Here is a 14808-nt window from a genome sequence, read left to right as displayed (position 1 = left end):
GAGGCTCTAATTGGCTAGTGAAGTCTGAGTGACAAGACTGAGTGAGCTGAAGGGACAGAATACAGTGGATTCCAACCCTGACTGCCAATCTTAAGGACAGACCTATCCCAGATTGACTGGAGACTTGTGCCAAATTCAATAGCAAGTCTCTTGTTAATGTAAACCAATGGGTTCTGTTTTAAAAGGAAGTATACAAATTGAGAAGGAGGCTAATCAGACAATGTTGTACAAGAGGAACACAGGGTAACTCAAGAACATTATAAATAAAATCCACAGTGGCATTGGGACTGATAACCACAACCCCTTGTGTGTAAAGGGTTGTGTTCTCAGATTCTGAAGCAACCCCTGCCCAAAGGCCCTGTTGTGTGATATATTGTGTACTCCAATAAACTTACCTGAAGATCAGAGGACAAAGTCAGACACTATATTAAACATAGAGGTCAGGCAGTGGTAGCACATGCCTTTAATACCATCTGGATATCTGTGATTTCAAAGCCACACTGGGCTACATGAGAGAAACAGAGCCAGGAGGTGGAGACACACGCCTTTAATCCAAGAAAGTAATGTGGCAGAACACAGGTATGTTAGGACTGAGGAAACAGGAACACTTTTTTAGACTGAGGATTTCATAGAGGTAAGAACTTGTGGCTGGCTTGTTCTGCTTCTCTGTTCTTTCAGCTTTCACCCCAATATCTGGCTCCAGGTTTCTATTAATAAGACTGTTACACCCTGGCCCCAGACCACTATCGCCTCTCCCAAGCATATTCCCAGTATTGGTGATGGAGCTCTGCTTTTGCTCTATACATCAGGGCCTTAGAGAAACCTCCCAAAGCCTAGGCAGGTTGCCAAACTTGGAGAGGCCTCGTTTTAAGCATCTTCTAGAAGTTCTGCACTTTGCATTTGACATTTACATGTAAGATCCATTTGAACTTAATTTGTGGAGGTTGTAAATGGCATCTCATGTACTGGGTAGCACTCCACTACTAAGCTGAGATATAGAAGAGTACAATTGGTGATATGAAGGATTTACCAATGCTTAGGAGATAGTAATTCACACAAAGTAGAATTTAGCTAAGGGAGGACTGCCTCTAAAATACCCCCAAAGATAAGTAGAATGTTAACCAGGGCTGTTAGATATTAAGATGCTAGGATGTAAATGTTTATTCACCTTTTATGTATGTTGTTATTGGTCACATGTCTGTAGGTAAAAACAGTGAATGGAAGGTTCATCCATGGAGAGGATGAGAGACACTCTGTATAAAGATCTCTCTATAGTAAGCTGGGACATCATAGTTTTAAGAGGGATTTCTTAGTTGTGTTATACTGGATGTTGTAAACATCAATTCCATGATGCTTTGTTATGTTTTTGATGTTTCTCGGTATCAACTACATACTCGAGTTAAAATCCAAAAGCATGGTTATAGTAGTGATGCCATGTATTATATGAAGACTGTCTTGTATTTTTTCCTAAGGTTTAGTTTAACAGATTATACCTAGGAAATACTAATTTGTTACATTGTCATATACACAGTTTCTATTCAGCATCCTTTTATTTAATTGTTGTTTCTCAGCACTATCTTAGGACAAACAATTGACACCTTCCTATGATCAGCTGTGCCTACTTACAAAGGATGGCCACCACCAGGTTTGCTGACTTGCTATTCCATAATACAAGAAGGTATCCTGAAGTGGGTAGCCATTCCAGCTTGGATCCAGCGTTGTCTCTGTGCGCTCTCTGTGCCAGGACGCTGAACGCCGGCCCATCCCGCTCTCGGGTCTCCAGGCGCCTCCCCTAGCCCCACCTCGTAGGTGTGACAATTGCCAGAGTCTCAATGGGGGTTGGAACTTCCAGATCCAAGCTGGAATGGCTACCCACTACAGTATCCTCTCCTTCTGAGTATAAAGCCTTTTTTTCCAGGCAACTATATGCAATTCAGCCCTAATGACATGTGATCTTGTGGTTTGGGGGAGGAGCTAGAGTACATAGCCTGGGAAAGACTTGAGAGGAAGTGGATTCTGTGTATGTGCCTATGAGAAAGCCATCTTTAAAAGTGGTAATTTGCCTTGAGTGCTATCAGGCTTACTGAAGTGAGAACCCACATAAGTCCGTTCAAGAGCTTATTAGAGGGTTAACTAGGAGTAGCATACTCTCAAATACAGAATGAAGGAATACAGGATTGTGAGACCAAAATGAGCCATCTTAGAAATAAGACCAAAATGCTTTCACCCTGAAATTAAGGCCTAAGATATCTCCTTTTAGGAATAGGCCATTAGTTACTGAAACCAGTCAGTTCAGATTCCAGAAACCAGGAAGTGTAAAAGTACAGAGTCACAAGATAGTCACGAGGTAATGGCTGCTGGACTATGGAATGTCCTCTCCCTGGTTTCCAGGGTAACTGACCACAGAAATGCCCCCACCTGAGGGCAGCCAATGAGAAATGGTGGCGGGCAACCACTCCCTTAGAAGTAATTTCTAGAAGTCCCTAGAAGCGAGCCAATCAGAATTGTATCCATACTAGCACCCCTAAATGATGTAACCTTGTGACTTTTCCCTTTAAAAACAGAGCTTGCAGACAGGTGGGCACTTCCTCCAGCCTCCACTGCGTTGGATGTATTGGACGAAGTCCCTGCCTAGGCTTGTATTGCTTTTGGATATCCAGAATTAAACCTTGCTTTTGCATTCCGGCATGCTCGTCTTTGGTGGTCTCTCTGGGGGTCATGATCTGGGCACAACAGGATGAAGTGGCACTGATGCCTCTTCATCTGCCAGGGAAGGATGGATAAAGCTCCATACCAGGTCACCAAATTGTGGAGTCAGGACACCTTCCCCATTCAAGAGAGCAAGTGACCCTCTCCTCAGTTCTTTTGTGGTCATGTGCACAGAAAACAATGCTCATAGAACTCATTACTCCAATGCCAGTGGCTGAATTCATCAAATTCCCACAACAGCTTACTTCCTATGTCCACTAAGAAATATAATGTAATGGAGAATATATGGACGGTGGAAGAGTAGAGAGAAGGTGAACTCCACATAAGCAGCTACAGGAGAGTCATTGTACATCCTGGGTGGAGACATTCCTGGGTGGCTGCTTTTGGTATCTTAGTTAGAGTTTGTATTGCTGTGAAGAGACACCATGACTACAGCAACACATATAAAGAAAAACATTTCACTGGCTTACAGTTTCAGAGGGTTTATTGTCATGGCAGGAAGTATGGTGGCATGCAGGCAGACATGGTGGGGAAAAGAGCTGAGAGTTCTATATTCATATCAGCAGGTAGCAGAAAGTGACTGTGACACACTTCCTACAACAAGGCCACATATACTCCAACAATGCTGTACCTCCTTTAGTACCACTCCCCATGGGACTATGGGGCCATTTTGATTCAAACCACCACAGTAACAAAACCCTTGTAAGTATCTTCTCAACCATTCTCAGTAAGTAAGCTCAATAAACTCACTGGTTTCCCAGGATAAACTTTGGTGAAATTATAGTTTGCATCATCATTGAGACTTGTGGGAATGGGACAGACATTGCTTCCTCCCCCTCCATGAGGAAGAAAATTCTCACAACAGACCATAAACATATTTGTTAATGTTCCTATGTCTCGTAGTATTAGAAAAGGAAGCAACACAAAAGAACATGTTAGAAGAATATATGTGGAGATGACCTTAGCAAAGAAGGACTTAGATACATGAAGATGATGATGACTGGATGACTACAGAATAAAGAAGACTGGAAAGGTTTTGCAAGTTTTGAACGTCTGAGTAAGTTTTACATAAAGGATGGGATTTAGAGATTGTATATTTATTAAAGTTGGCAAGGTCAGATGTCAACTATTTCAAGAATTGGCTAAAATGTAGAGAACCAATGTGGTGGTATTGTGTTCCCCAAAATATTGTGCACCCTAATAAATTTATCTGGGGTCAGAGACAGAACAGCCACTAGATACAGAGGCTAGAAAATGGTGGCATTCATGCCTTTAATCCTAGCATTCCAGAGGTAGAAATTTCTCTGGATCTCTGTGAGTTCAAGGCCACATTGGACACAGCCAAGCATGGTGACTCATGCCTTTAATCCCAGGGAGTTGTGGTAGAAAGCAGAAAGGTATATAAGGTGTGAGGACCAGAAACTAGAAGCATTTGGCTAGTTAAACATTTGGCCTGGTTAAGCTTTTAACTGGTTAAGCTTCAGGCTTTCAAGCATCAGTTCAGCTGAGAGCCATTGGGATGAGGACACAGAAGCTTCCAGTCTGAGGAAACAAGATCAGCTGAGAAATTGGCCAGGTGAGGTTAGCTGTGGCTTGTTCTGGTTCTCTGATTTTCCAGCGTTCACCCCAATACCTGCCTGGGTTTGATTTTATTTTATTTTATTTTTTTGTTTTTTTCGAGTGGGTTTGATTTTATTAATAAGACCTTCTAAGATTCCCTCTACAAACCAATCTCACTAATATTTTCTTTTTGATAAAAAGATGTTGCCCAGATGTGAGACATTAGACCTTAGCTCCCTGAGCACCTGCCCACAGCCAGGGATGACAGGCTCATTATTGTTTAAACCCCCAAATTAAATGATGCTCGTCTCTCCCTATCCAGAAGCCACAGAGAAAGGGCTTCATGCTGACTTTTGGCTGATGAAACAGCTGTGAAAGGATGTGAAAGCTGGTTGTGGGTTCATCACTCTGGAGATCAACTGTAGAGGCTAAAGGGAAACATCTAATGGGGGCTATTGTGAGCCCATCAAGAATGTTTTATGGGTTTTGGACATTTTAGTCCTGCCTAGACACCAGTACAGGAATTGCTTTCCTGTCTACATTTGAGGGTTTGGTCTTTACGGGAGCCTCTCTGGAAGGGTATCCCAATACTGCCACCTGATACCCCAAATTCTGGAAGAAACCAGATCAGTCATTTCCCCAATCCCATAATGGCAGTTAGGGTAACCTCTTCAGAGGGAAGTGGGATAAGAACTGGAAGAAGAAATCAACTAGATAATTTAGGGTTAAAAACAACACAAAGAAAAGTAACCAGATGCTTTCTTGACTAAACACAAGAATTGTCAGGGGACTCTTAACAGTTTCATCCCTGCCGGAGACCAGAAATGCCAAACGTGTTTTGGGAGCTCTGATCTCTGATGCTGAGTGATTCTAGGGGCCTTAGAAAGGAGGAAAGTTAAAAGTAGTAATGAAGACCTGTTAAAAGGTCCTTAGTCGGGCTGGAGAGATGGCTCAGAGGTTAAGACCACTGACTGTTCTTCCAGAGGTCCTGAGTTCAATTCCCAGCAACCACATGGTGGCTCACAACCATCTGTAATGAGATCTAGTGCCCTCTTCTGGCCTGCAGTCATACATGCTTATACATAATAAATAAATAAATAAATCTTTTTTTTTTTTTTTTTTTAAAAAAAAAGGCCTTAGTCAAAAGAATAGAATCTCTGTCCTGGGTGCAGACCTAACATTAGAATGGGGACAGATCAATCTCCTGGCCAAGGAACCTGGTCTTGGGAGCCCAAGAAATGGCCACTCAGGACATTTATAGATCACCTATAATTGATTAACTGATTGTGCATTGGTAATCCCAACTGCAGACAAAACTGGAAAATTTTAAGACTTCTTCCCACCCCTACCTTTCTGTACTGTGACTGTAACAGCTTATAATGTGTGGACAATGAATTCCCATTCTTACACAAGCATCTCTGCATTGCCACTCCCCAATAAAAGCCTGGGCTGCGTTAGGACATTTATTCTCCTGTCCCTTTTTCTTCTCACTGACAAGTCAAGGCCCAGCCTGGAATGACTGACACACTTGGGCTTGGAGGCAGGAAAGAGATAGTGGAAATGATGTAATTATAATCCCCAAAAATTATTTTGAAAAGTTGAAACAGGCTTTATGACCATGTGCTCCAGAGACTAGGGATTTTTATGAGAGCACATCAAAGATTATTCACACCTTTTCTTTCAAGCTTTCCAGGTACACCTTAAACCTGGAAAATAACAGTCCTGTTAGGCAGGACCATATCATTTTACCCAGATATTTCGATTATGGTTGAACTAGAGTAACAAAAGTAATTTGGTTTCATGAAAGTTCAATTCTTTATCCAAATTCTTAATTTCCTGGTCTGTGGCCAGTCAGGACACTTATTGATCATCTAACTTTGATTACTTCAGTACTCATTGCTAATGTCTACTACTGTCACAGCAGGAAAGCTTTCACCCTCTCTCTTACACATCCCTTTCTGTGCTGTAACTACACATGCTCTACAGTTGGACAGTGAACTCAATTGTTGCACAGGTCCCTCTTCATTTGTACATTCCCAATAAAAGCCAGAGAGATTGGAGGACACTCATTGACTGTCTATTTTTCCTTCTCACAGACCAGTCAAGGCCCAGGCTGGAAGGAGTTGCAGGACTATCTTCCTAGCCCTGGGCAGCAGAGGCAGAATTGGGCATTCAAAGCAATTCTCAATTACATAGCATGAGACAAGCCTGGGCTACAGGAGACATTGCTCTAAACAGAAATAAATAACCAATAGTGCTTGAGAAAAAAGGAGTGTAACTATTAATAACCTAGGAACATTGGAGAACTGAAACAAATAGAGATAAGAGCAGTAATGTATTTAAACAAAACGAAATTTAAAAATACCAATAATAGACTTTTAAAAAAGATAAATATAATTGAAAAACACATAGCTATACTTACTTTGAAAAATAGCAGGTCATTCCATGGTAGAGGGAATGCCATTAATAAGATATTGTTTGACCTTGTCCCTATGTGTAGTGTTAGCTGCAGAGATCTATAACCTGACACACACAACTACAGCCAATGGCCTGTGTCTCAACCCTCTGAGCTGACTTAACTGTGCCAACCAGGATTGAACATACCTGAAAAGGAGACCCCCAATTTGGAAATTCGATGTTCACTGGCTCAAGCTAACCTCCCCAAATTGTACACCCACCAATCTGACCTGCCTTCATTCACATGACAAGAATTAATATATGCTGAGAAATTTCAAAATCATTAACCCCGCCACAATCAGATCCTTTTTCACAATAGTGACTCCAGCAGCTGATTGCCTACCCTGCTTCCCCCTGCAGTGTACACAAGAAACTTTCTCCTATTTCAGTCTGAAAGCAGAAACCATGCTCCACACACAAATCCTTATCCTGTGGCTGCAATGGATAGTTAACTACATGACTCAAATGGGTAATTTTAAAACTCAACCATGGTATAGATATTTAATTTAAGAATTTAGTTGGTTTAATCAAGAGGACAGTAAGATCATTGCCCTAGGGAACAATAGATTGGAATCAAGGCTACCTGAATAAGCATAAGAGAGCTTGTTCCAGAAATGTTTTCCAAAATGTAGGAGGTATAGCTGTTCTATAATTAATATGCCTTTCCAGGGAGAAATCACTCCACCACTTAAGAGATTAATAAACAAAAATCTGCTTAATAACAGCATGCTTCCAACTCTCGCTAATGCTAAAAGAGGAGCCAGCCTAGAACAGATTTTGTATTCCATACATGATATCATCTTTAAGTTTTTTTTTTTTTTTTTTTTTGATTAGGCCCCGCGTTATACTTTGAACAATTTAAATAGGGACAGGAGACTGCAAGTTTAGTCACTTAGATCAAGATCTACAGAGAAAAATATATCTTTTAGATCATACATTATGATCTACATTTAAAAAATTATCAATACATTTAAATGTATCATTGCCTTTACTTCCAACACTTACAAAAGGCTGAACACAAATACAGAACATGATGGAAAAGTCACCTATCAGCACTGTGGACGCATGGTGACTGTGGAGAGGACACGGTGACCCCGTGTCCCCTTGACCCTCTTGTCCTCGTGACCCCCGTGACCCCATGACCCCATGTCACTTGTCACAAACTGCCCGACACGGTCCACCTTGCCATAGTTGACCCTGATACCAGGCTTGTCACCCTCCAGCTGCACCATCCACTGCATGTCCTGCAAGTCCCAGTCCAGGAGCCCCACATGCAGCTGCCCACGTGGTCTCCCGGTCTCCTGGGGGGACGGACAAGGGGGAAAGGGGGAACCTGGGAATGATGTAGGTAGGTCACATGGCCCCGCCCTCCACCAGGTAGCTGCCCTTGTCCTTGTTGCACAGGGAAGGGGAACCCACGGAGTTTCCTGGGGGTACAGTGGGGGGACCCGAAGAACCGGGGCGAGGGAGACTGGGGGGAACCAGGGGTACGGGGGCACTGAGGGAGTGGGTTAGTGGGTGGCCGCGACCAAGCGCTCCCCACTCCCCCCATGCCCCAGGCCCAGGACTCCCCCCTCAATGTTCCCTCCCCAGGTTCCCTGCTCCCCCCCCCACGCCCAGAGCTCCTCCCCAGGCTGGGCTCTCCCCCCACCCACTCCCCACTTCCCCGGGCTCCTCCCTCACTCCCCCCACCACACCCATCCCCTCGCTTACCCAGCCGCACCTGCACACACAGGCTCTACGGTTCCCAGCAACACACGTCCTGATCTGTTCGAAGATGTCCAAGTAGAGCAGCTGCCCCGCAGCCTCGTCCCATACGGGACACTCACCCATCCGGTGCCTCTCGGTGACCACGGCCTGGATGTGGGGCCAGGAGAACCCCATGCTGCGGGGAGGGCATGCTGTGGCGAGGGGAGGGGATCTGACCGAAGAGATGGGGTGCTCCTGAGCCAGCACTCGGACCTCGGGAAAGCCTGGGGCTCACACACCCGCCCTGAGTCAGCACCGGGACACCTGAGAGCCTGGACCTCCTCGTACTCCCGCCCTGGGTCAGCACCGGGACCCCGGGACACCCTCTCCTGGGCTTGCACCACCCCTACCCCTGCCCCTTGTGCACATGACAGGAGGTGCCCAGGACCCCCACCCCCACCCTCCTGTACCTGCGGCTCTCTCCAGGGACTCCGGTGGCCTCTACGTTCCCATGGCCTCACTGGGATGCTCCCAGGCCCCAGGCTGGGTGGTGGCCACCAGTCTTTGCCTCTCCACCCTCCCCTTGTCCTCTGCCTAGGCCTGTGTGGGGCTGGAGGCCGTGCTGTTCCTCTGTCAACTGCACCCCAGAGACTGGCTTGGGAGCCTCAGCCAGGGCAGCACAAGGCCCTCCTCCCGGATAGGGGTTTCCGGGGTACAACAGGATGCTACTGTATACAGCAGGAGATGCCTGTGTGCAGCAGGAGACCCATGTATACAGCAGGAGATCTCTGTATACAGCAGGAGATCCCTGTATAAAGCAGGAGACTCCTGTGTACAGCAGGAGACGCAAGTGTGGCTGTGTACCCTCAGCCGGTGTTCTGTGTCCTCTTCAGGATCCCCTGTCCACCTGCAGGTGTTCTGTGTCTTCTGTGGGTTCCCCTATACATCTGCAGGTGTTCTGTATCCTCTGCAGGTGTCCGCTGACCTCTATAGGTTCCCCATATCCCTCTACAGATGTCCTGTGTCCTCTGCGTGATCCCCTGTGCACCTGCAGGTGTCCTGTGCCCTCAGCAAGTTCCATGTCCATATGCAGATGCCCTGTGCCCTCAGCAGGGACCCTGTATATCTGCACATGTCCTGTGTCCTCTGCAGGTTCCCCTGTCCATATGCAGGTGTCTGTGGGAGCTCACAGAGTTTTCTTATGATATCTGAGTTTGCCTGCCACAGCAGAGCTGCGTAAGGGAATGATTTGACCATGGGCAAGGTCGCCAGGTGGTTGGAAGGGTGTCCAGTGACCTCTGCTGGTTCCCCTATCCCTCTGCAGGTGTCCTGTGTCATCTACAGGTTTCCTGTGTCTTCTCCAAGTTCCACGTCCCTCAGCAGATATCCTGTGTCCTCAGCAGGTACCCCTGTCCCTCAGCAGATATCCTGTGTCCTCTGTAGGTGTCCTCGGCAGGTTCCTTTGTCATTCAGCAGATGTCCTGTGCCCTCTGCAGTTTCCCCTGTCCCTCTACAGGTGTTCAGTGTCCTCTGTAGATGTTCTGTGTTTTCTGCAGGTTCCTCTGTCCATCTTCAGGTGTCCTGTGTCCTCTGCAGGTGTCCTGTACCTTCAGCAGATGTCCTGTGTCCTCTGCAGGTTCCTTTGTCCCTCAGCAGGTGTCCTATGTTTTCTGCAATTTCCCCTGCCCATCTGCAAGTGTTCTGTGCCCTGAGCAGGTGTCCTGAGCCCTTTGCCAGTGTCCTGTGTCCTCTGCCCTCAGAAGGTTCCCCTGCCCCTCAGGAGGTGTCCTATGTCCTCTGTGGGTTCCCCTAACCCTCTGCAGGTGTCCTGTGCCCTCTGCTGGTTCCACTGTCCATCTCCAGGTGTACTGTGCCCTCAGCAGGTTCCCCTGTCTGTCTGAAGGTGTCATATGCCCTCTGTATGTGTTCTGTGTCCTCTGCAGGTTTTCCTGTTCCTCTGCAGGTGTCTTTTGTCCTCTTCAGGTTTTCCTGTCCATCTGTAGGTGGACTGTGTCCTCAGAGGGTTCCCCTGTCCCTCTGCAGGTGTCCTGTGTCCTCTGCAGGTGTCCTGTGGCTCTGCTCTTCTGCAGGTGCCCTGTGTCCTCAGCAGGTGGCTCTGACATTCTATAGGTGCCCTGTGACCTCTCAGGTGATCCTGCCCCTCTGAAGGTGTTCTGTGTTCTTAGCTGGTGTCCTGTGCCCTCACTAGGTGCCTCAGCCCTACTGCAGGTGTTTTGGGTCCTCTGTAGGTGTCCTGTGACTTCAGCAGGTATCTTGTGCTCTCAGCAGGTCACCCTGCCTCTTTACAGGTGTTCTGTGTCCTCTGCAGGTGTCCTGTGCATTCTCAGGTGACCTTGCCCCTCTCTAGGTGTCCCGTGCCCTCAGAAAGTGTCTCTTCTCCTTAACATATGTTCTGTGTCCTCAACAGGTGGTCAAATCTATCAACAATTGGTCCTGTCCCTCAAGAGGTAGCCTATACCCTCTGTAGGTGTTCTGTGTCCTAAGTAGGTGACTCTGCCCTTCTGCAAGTGTTCTGTGTCCTCAAGATGTGACCCTGCCCCTTGGTGATCCCGCCCCTCTGGAGATATCCTGTGTCTTATGTATGTGTCCTGTGCTCTCAGCAGGTGGCCCACCCCCTCAGCAGATGGCCCTGCCCTTCTGCAGGTGTCTTGTGTGGTCAGAAGATGTCCCCAAGCCATTAGCAGGTGTTCCCATTCCCTCGGCAGGTTGTCCTGCCACTCTGCAGGTGGCTTTACCTCTCTCCAAGTGTTCTGTGACTTTAGCAGCTGTCCTGTGCACCCGCAGATGTCCTGTGTCCTCTGTACATTCTCCTGTCACTCGGCATGTGTCCCATGTCCTTTGTAGGTGTCCTGTGCCTTTAGCAGCTTCCCCTGTCCCTCAGCAGTTGTCCTGTGACCTCTATAGATGTCCTGTGCTCTCAGCAGGTTCCACTGTTCCTCTGCAGGTGTCCTGTGCTTTCTGCAGGTTCCACTGTCCCTCTGCAGATTTCCTGTTCCCTCTCTAGGTATCCTGTGTCTTCATCAGGTTCTACTGTCCCCCAGCAGGTGTCCTGTGCCCACAATAGGATCCCTGTCCCTCTGCAGGTGTCCTGTGTCCTCTGCAGTGTCCTGTGACTTCTGCAGATGTTCTGTGTCCTCTACAGGTTTCCTGTATACTCTGCATGTTCCCTTGTCCCTCAACAGGTTTCCTGTGTCCTTTGTAGGTGTCCTTTGCCCTTTGTAGATTTTCCTGTCCCTCTGCAAGTGTTGTGTGCATCTGCAGATGACCTGTGCCCTCTGCAGGTGGCCCTGTGTTTTCTACATGTGTCTTGTGTCCTTTGCAGGTTACCCCATCCATCTACAGGTGTCCTGTGTCATCAGTAGGTTCTCCTGTTTCTGTGCAGGTGTTGTGTCCCCTTAGCAGGTTCCTTAACCTTCAGCAGGTGCCTTGTGTCCTCTGTAGGTGTTCAGTGCCCTCTGCAGGTTGCCCTGTCCCTCAGCAGGTGTCCTGTGTCTTCTGCAGGTTCCCCGTCCATCTGCTGGTTTTCTGTGCCCTGAATAGATAACCCTGTCTGTCTGCTAATGTCCTGTACATTCTGTGGGTTCCTGTGTCCTCTGCAGGGGTCCTGTGCTCTCTGCAGGAATCCTATGTCCTCTGCAGGTGTTCTGCATCCTCTGCAGGTTCCCCGTCCATCTCTAGGTGTCCTGTGCCCTCTGCATTTCCCTCTGTCTATCTGCAGGTTTTCTCTTCCCTGAAGAATTGACCCTGCCTATCTGCAGGTGTCTTGTGCCCTCTGCAGGTTTCCCTTTCCATCTGCAGTTGCCTTGTGCCCTCAGCAGATTCTGCTGTCCCTCTGCAGGTTTTGTGTCCCCTCAGCAGGTTCCCCTATCAAGTACTATGGGGGTCCAGCCCCTCGATAGTCCCCTCCCAGGGTCCGGGAAGAATCTAAAGCCAGCTGATAATTAATCTTTGATGAAAAGAAATGAATCTATGTACACAAAACTCCTTAGTCCATATACTTTATTATTCTGTGACAGTTATAAGCTTATATTCTGCTCTCATATTTAGGTCATCTTTAGCCTGATTTCTCTCTACACTTGTCTGTGATCCCCTCTAGGTTCTATCTTAATTCCTTCATCTAGTTCTGCCCCTTCTAGGTTCTCATCCATCTTGTTCCTTCCCATATCATCTCCTCTCCCGTCTCCTTCTCTCTCATCTGGCTCTTTCTCATCTTCCATCTCGTTCCTCTGGTACTCTCTTATAGCCCTTCAATCTACTTCTTCCCCATCTCAGTTTGTTCCTCTCAAGTTCTTACCCATCTAGTTCTTCCATTCTCTTTTCTCTTCTCTGTCCTCTGGGAGTTCTGGTATATATACACTACAAGCAGTATTCCCTTAGCAGTGCAAAACCAGGCTTCCAGGGTTAAATGGAGGGGTGATAAGAATCACACAGGGAGGCAATAACTGTTAATTATCACTTGCAACCCCAAAGGGAAGTGACCAATGGGGAAATGAATTAACTAAAGGCTAAATTCAGGTAATATCTAAGAAGAGGGCTCTTATGTGCTCAACTATAATCTTAAACGTGGTTGGTAGAAAGTGTTAAGAATCTATAAATTGCTAGGTCAATGGGAGAAAATAAAACTGCCTTCTTTTTTCCTGTAGCTCCTATCTGTTCAAACTATCTGCTGTTTTTCTGCAGGGTGGGGGAAAGTGTGCTCAGTCACTAGGCAATCTGTGTATAGCTAGATGCCTCTGGTGATAGTTAAAGGGAGATCTGGAACTGGTGGTAAGGTTTGGGAAAAGAGGAAGTAAGGCTTAATTGGCACATTTGCCAGGCCTTCTCAAACAGGTAGCCCAGATGCTTAAGTCTGTTCTTAGAGAGTATAGAGGTATCTCTGATAAAGTACTTTCCTCCATCTGGGGATGGACCTGGCCGGATGCTGCTAATGATAATTACAGGGAGGCTTGAACTGGAGTTCTGGCTGAGCATAGCTGTCAGCGCAGAAGGTTATCTAAATATTCCTAGAAGTGGTTAGGTAAGGAGTTAGCTGTCTATAAAGTTGGTAAGGCTGTAAGAAAGGAGGGTCCGAGCTGAATTGTGTAAAGCTATTACTTAACGTCCACCTGACCTAGGTGGTGTCTCCTTGTGGAATTTACCGTAAGTCAGGAGACTTGCATGTGGACTGTTATTACTGCTAGTCCTTGAAAGTAGCCAAGGGAGATATCTGGATTTCAGAGAAGGCCTTTCCTGAGGCTGTTCTCCAAATACCTGGAATGTATATGTCCAGAGAGTGATCAGTCCACACTGTTAGCCTTTCTTAGGGAAAAGTCAATTGGGAAATCTATGAAGGCACACATGATTTTCATAACAGAATACAGCTGATATATAACAAGCCAAGTAACACCAAAAACTCATTGGGATTTGGCTTCCTCTGGAGGAATTCCCTGATTCCTCCAGGTAGTGACTTTGCCATAACCAGCTGAGTTCTTATGATATTCCTGCGGCCCGCAGCATTCCCCTGTCCCTCAGCAGGTGTCTTGTGTCATCTGTAGGTTCCTCTTTCACTCTGCAGATGTCCTGTGCCCTGTGTCCTCTGCCAGTTCCCATGTACTTCTGCAGATATCCTGCATCCTCAAGATATGACCTTGTCCCTCAGCAGGTGTCCTGTGTCCTCTACAGGTTCCCCTGTCCATCTCCCTGTTTTCTGTGCCCTGAACAGGTGACCCTTCTGTCTGCCAATGTCCTGTACCTTCTGCAGGTTTCTGTGTCCTCTGCAGGTGTCCTGTGCTCTCTGCAGGTCTCCTATGTCCTCTGCAGGTGTCCTGCATCCTCTACAGGTTTCCCTGTCCCTGCAGGTTTCCTGTGTCCTCTGCAGGTTTCCCTGTCTCTCTGCCAATGTTGTGTGCCCTTTTCAGGTGTCCCGTGCCCTCAGCAGATTCCCCTGTCCATTTGCATGTGTCCTATGTTCTCTGTAGGTGTGCTGTGCCCTCAGCAGTTTCCTTTGACCCTCTGCAGGGGTCCTACCCATCTGCAGGTGTCTTGTGCCCTCAGCAGATTCCTCTTTCCATTTGCAGCTGTCCTGTGCCCTCTGCAGGTTCCCCGTCCCTCAGCAGGTGTCCTGTGCCTCTGCAGTTTTCCCTGTCCATCTATAGGTGTCCTGTGTCCTCTACATGTTCCCCTGTCCATCTGCAACTGTCCCATGACCTCTGCATTTTCCTTTGTCCCTCTGCAGTTGTCCTGTGTCCCCAGCAGTTCCCCCTGCCACTATGCAGGTGTCCTCAGTCCTCTGTAGGTGTCCTGTGCCTCAGTGTGTGGCCCTGTTATTTAACAGATGTCCTGTGCCCTGAACAGGTAACTCTGCTTCTTTTCAGGTGTCCTTTGCCCACATCA

The sequence above is a fragment of the Peromyscus leucopus genome, chromosome 23 (assembly GCF_004664715.2).
Source record: "Peromyscus leucopus breed LL Stock chromosome 23, UCI_PerLeu_2.1, whole genome shotgun sequence".
Lineage (NCBI taxonomy): Eukaryota > Metazoa > Chordata > Mammalia > Rodentia > Cricetidae > Peromyscus > Peromyscus leucopus.
Note: the sequence above shows the minus strand (reverse complement) of the source record.